The sequence below is a fragment of the Primulina huaijiensis genome, chromosome 2 (assembly GCF_012295235.1).
Source record: "Primulina huaijiensis isolate GDHJ02 chromosome 2, ASM1229523v2, whole genome shotgun sequence".
NCBI lineage: Eukaryota > Viridiplantae > Streptophyta > Magnoliopsida > Lamiales > Gesneriaceae > Primulina > Primulina huaijiensis.
In genome coordinates this window covers 9213389-9219491 of record NC_133307.1, presented here as the reverse complement: position 1 = coordinate 9219491, position 6103 = coordinate 9213389, and positions in this window count along the sequence as shown.

Here is a 6103-nt window from a genome sequence, read left to right as displayed (position 1 = left end):
AGTTATGATTTTTTTTACTATATGCTGGTCATTGTGAAAGTAAATTTGTCCTCCTTTTGATATTTTCACAATTTGATCATCTTAACAAACTTTTTAGGCAATCATGTCTTCTACAAAGTTGTAGATAATTTCTCAAGGATTCCAAACATGTTTGAATCACATCCATTTGAATTTTTAGCTTGAGTTATCATTATTTTACCAACACGTAGAAAACCTGAAAATAAAACATATTTAGTAAGACATTTAAATATAAACACACAATACTAAAATAACATAATTTTATAATTTTAATGAAACTTAAATTTTAAAATATAGGTTTTAACATATAATAAATTATTAATTTTAAGTTTCATCATAAAGCGCTGAATGAGCTTCAATAAGAACATTTTTCCGAATGTCATCCCCTACTGGAATACAAATTCTACCTCGAAAGGTCAACAATCCAGTACTATTCAAACCAAATTCAGAAACTCCTGTCAAATCACTTTTATTCTTCAACTCTAATAACTGAAGATCAAGTTGTTCCTTTAAAATTCGATCAATCAAAGTAGAGCGAAGAACTAAGGCTGATAACTGATTTACTGTACCTGGAGATACCAGATTTATTTCGTTTCTTTGCAAATCAAGTAACAACGGTTTCTGAATCATGGATCCCAATAAATAACTGGATTTACGGCCTAAATCATCCGTAACAACATTAGCTTTTCCAGGATGATAGCTAATGGTGCAATCATAGTCATTTACCAGTTCCAACCACCTCCGCTGCCTCATATTCAATTCTTTCTGCGAAAATAAATAACTCAAGCTTATATGATCTGTAAAGATTTCACATTTCTCACCGTATAAATAGTGTCGCCAAATCTTTAAGGCAAATACCACAGCCGCAAACTCCAAATCATGCGTAGGATAATTCTTTTCGTATTCTTTTACTTGACAAGAAGCATAAGCGATTACTTTCCCACGTTGCATCAACACAGCACCTAACCCCTACTTTGAAGCATCTGTATACACAACAAAATCCTCAGTACCACAAAGAAGTACTAATACAAGGGCATAAGTTAACTTATCTTTCAAAGTTTGGAATGCTTGTTGGCATTCTATCGTCCATTCAAATTTGATAGCTTTTCGTGTCAAGCTCGTCAATGGCAAGGCTACTTTCGAGAAATCTGCTATGAATCGTCTGTAATACCCTGCTAAACCAATAAAACTCTGTACCTCTGAAACTGTCGTTGGAATGGACCATTGCTTAATATATTCAATCTCGGATGGATCGACTGCTATTCCCTCTTTTGACACGATATGGCCCAAAAACGCCACTTGCTCTAACCAGAATTTACATTTCTTTAATTTCGCATATAATTGCTTTTCTGTCAATGTCTGTAGCACGATCCTTAAATGCTCACTATGAAGTTCTCGTGTCTTAGAGTATATCAAAATGTCGTCAATAAACACAATCACAAAAGCATCCAAATACGGCTTAAAGACGCGATTCATCAAATCCATAAATACTGAAGGGGCATTAGTTAATACAAATGACATCACCAAAAATTCATAATGACCATACCTCGTTCTAAATGCAGTCTTCGGTATGTCTTCCGTTTTTACCTTCAATTGATGATATCTGGATCGAAGATCGATTTCCGAAAACACAGTGGCCCCTTGAAATTGATAAAAAAGATCATCGATTCGAGGCAAAGGATATTTATTCTTAATAGTTATCTGGTTGAGTTTGCAATAGTCAATGCATAACCTCAACGATCCATATTTTTTTTTCACGAACAAAACCGGAGCTTCCCAAGGCGAGGAACTAGGACGGATAAAACCTTTATCTAATAGTCCTGCAATTGATTCTTCAGTTCTTTCATCTCAGTTGGAACCATTCTGTACGGGGCTTTGCAAATGGGGGTTGTACCTGGACTTAATTCAATAAAAAACTCTACCTCTCGATCAGGAGGTAAACCATGCACATCATCAGCAAATACGTCAGGATAGTTCTGAACCACTTCAATATTCTGTAATGGCACATTACTGTCCCTATTTACATCTGATTCTAAGGCCAGAAAACTAGTACATCCCTTATTCAACAATTTAATAGCTTGCAAGCAAGAAATAATGGGAGTACTTATCGATGAACCTAGACCAACAATTGCATTATTCTCATGATCATCAATTACAAACTTCACGGTCTTTCCCACACAATCAATTACTGAACGATAAGCATATAACCAGCCCATACCCAAAATAATATCAAATGAAACCATCGGAATCACAATAAAATCAGCATATAACAATCTCGTACCCATCTGTATCGGACATACCTTAAGAATACTAGTAGGACAAATCTCATCACCAGAAGGCAACATAATATTGAAGTGTAATGGCAAAACAGTAGGTTCCAGAGATATAGAATGCATAAATACTTCAGATATAAAAGAATGGGTTGCACCAGTGTCAATCAATGTAATTGCTTCTTTACCACAAATTAAAATATTACTTGATATCAAAGAAGAATCAGGATTAACACTTTCCTTCGTTACTGCAAAAATTCGGCCTTGGACTTTTCCTTTGTCTGAGGAGAGAGGACATTTCAATGCCGTGTGCCCCATTTCCTTGCATCTATAACATCGGCCACTCCCAACTAGACACTCACCTTTGTGTGGTTTGCCACACTTAGGACATAATGGTCGCTCTATATCTGAAGACGGCGCAGAAGGTTTATTGCGTTGCTCCATCTTGCCTTTTCCTTTGTAACCACCTTGGGTTCTAGTGCTTGTCCCTTGCCCTCTAGCTTGAAACGCTTGCCTTCTTAACTGCCGTTCCTTTTCAATCTCTTGTTCACCGTGTTCGGCAAGTAAGGCTCTTTCAACGATGTCTTGATAAGTAATCAATTTTGCCATACGAACATCCCGTCGAATTTGCGGTTTCAAGCCACGAAGAAAGTGTTCTCCTATGTCTTTATCATTTTCAGCAATGAACGGAACAAACACACATCCCTCTTCAAATTTCAATATATACTCAGCAACAGATAAGGAACCTTGTCTTAACTCAAGAAATTCTTTAACTTTCTTCGCTTTCACTTCTCTTGAAAAATACTTGGCATAAAACAACTCTTTGAACTCATCCCATTTTAACTCGCGAACATTGACAGTCACTTTTTTAGCTTCCCACCAAATGAGAGCAGCTTTCATTAGCATAAACACAGTACAACTCACTCTATCTCGATCAGTGAACTTCAGATAGTCAAATATAGCTTCCAATGCTTTGATCCATTCAAGAGCTACGAGTGGATCGGCACCACCCATAAATGCAGGGGGGTTCATCTGCCTGAATACTTCATAAGAACCACCTTCTGTGCTTTCCAATCTACCCTGTCCTCTTCCTTGACCACGACCCAGAGTTGGGTTGTGCATGCTCAGTAGCTGTTGAATCTGTTCACCATGCACTTTCGATTGCTCTTTCAATAGCTCACTAAATTCATCAACAACTTTTACAGTCTTCTCGGTGGGAGGGGCCCTATCATCCCCTTCGATAGTCTTGCGTTTAGGAGGAATCTCCTACACAGAAGCTCACTTTAACATAGCTAGGGAACAAATGTATATCAATAGCAATGGAATAGAATCATTTCTCGATGTTAAAATCAATAGATGCAGGATCGAAAACATACCAGATTGTCCTAGGAGAAGTAGTCATATATGGCTCGAAGAATTTCACTCTGATACCAATTGAAACACCCCACTCCCATGGAATTTGATTTTAAGTAGAAATAGCATAGCATACGTGGAAGCTTTAAATGTTAAAGGGAAACATAACAATTGAACTACATAAGAACAAAGCTTGACTATACTTTTCCATAACCATCTTTTTTTTTCAATTTTAACATTAAACCATCATTCCACAAAATATACCAATCACTTTCCAAAAGATGTATACTTAACAAATACAACTATCCAAGTTCCAACCAAACAAAATAGGTTTTACATTTCAAAAGTTTCCCTTTCTTATGCCATATGACCTCTCCCGCTTCGAACAATCCGTTTCAGTCTTTTTTATCACATGCATCACATAACATTAACTGGAATGAGAATAAACTCAGTAAATAGAAAGCTGCACGTAGCAATTACATATACATAGCTTCGGCTTAAAACATGGCTATTGGCAATGGCAATAAAGAATGAATCATAAGTCTCAAATCAATGTAAAGGGTATCTCATAACATGAATAAAAGGAAGGAAATGACAGTCCTGTAACCTGCGACCTATGACCTGTGGCAAGTATCTCTTTGATATAAATATCAAAATTGTGAGAGATACTTCATAATCATGTGATTGGCCAATGACATATATGTAATAACAATCATTCCTTGGGTTTGATCATGGAAAATTTCATTGAAGCAATTCAACAAATACTTGGTAAGCAACAATAGAGTACTAGCTCCTTATCAATGAATTCAATGATATGCTTGGCTCAATAAATAATTAACAATACATACATCAATAATTTAACAAGTGAAGGAGCTAGATATCAATAACTATGGCTTTTATACATATAAATTATGTGAGCAATAGAAGGAAAAGCTTCTACTTACAACCCAACCAAACAAATGATTGCTTAAATGTTCTTGAAGGGAATCCTACAATAAAATACATAAATTCAACCATTGCTCCTTCCCAATAATCAAAGAACTCAATCAAACCATCAATTACCTTCAATTTCTTAAACCCTCTATCAACTCAAGAATAAAGAATTCTTTCCTTGAAGCTTGAAGATTTAGTGGAAGAAGCTAATTACTTCACTAAATCCTTGACCTTGTAATGAAGGATTGGAGAAGAGAAGATTTATGAGAAAGAGGGTAAGAAACGATCCAAGAGAATGGAAGGAGAAAAATGAGTTGAAAGCCCTATCCAATGCAATATATAAATCATTTAGTGCCTAAAAACATGCTTTTATTTTTTATACAGAATGCTGGGTGCATATGCGTGACTTTTCGGGCGCGCAGTTCTGCCCAACACGCGCAATGGCACGAGATCTGGCGCATATGTGCGCTACATTCTGCCAAAAAACTCATTTTCATCTTTCGAATTAGCAAAAGTGGTCAACATAAAAGTTGTAGCCCTATGTGTTTTCTTGCATCTCCAATTGACCTCATGTCGTTTAAAGGTCTGATTCAAAAGTTATGCTCATTCTACCAAAGTGTATCAGTGTAGGAACGACGATACGCACGACACCATTTGGGCCACTTTTGGCACGTTTTCCTAATGATTTGAACAAAACTCCAAACATGAAAGTTATAACCTTATATCTTATCTTTCTAATGGAAGTGGCCTCACTTCAATTGGCTCAATATACAAAACATTATACTAAAAACCACAACTACTGCCACATTTTTCGTACCGTTTCGGCACTTCCAATTCTTTTTTGGCTCAAGATAAACTTTCTATTCTACCCATTCATTTCCATAATCATCACCAACTATGAACATAATAACAAAATAATAACCATAAACAATGACCATATAATAACCATTCCAATAAACATATTTCCTAAACACCCAACCAAAAATAATATGATAAACGATAAAATGCTAAAAGGTTGGGATATTACAGTACTGGTCACCGCCTCCCGTCTCTTCAACTACATCATATGCATAGATCAAGTCTAGTGAGTCTAATGACTAAGCATGCATAAACCATGAATAACAAGTAATGCGTAATAAAAATCCATGCAATTTAAACATATCTCGTACATAATAATATAAACATAAATATGTATAACGCGACTTTCCTGCATAAACATTTCTATAAAATCATATTTTCGTTCTCGTCATAATCATCGTAATCGTAAATCATTTTGCGTAGAGTTCTGTTCAATGCAAGTGGATCGTACACATAAATAGTTTGATCAAACTAAAACACAATACTGGGCCGACAAGTATCACCACTGCCCTTGAAATGGATTTCCGCTCCCTAACATAACATAATTCCTCCGAAGAGGTTGGAGAAGTCCTTAGACATATTCTCCGGCTTCCAAACCCATAACATAATTTGGCTAAAAGACAAATCGCTTACCTCAAAAATATTTAGTTTGTACGTCATACATACTTACG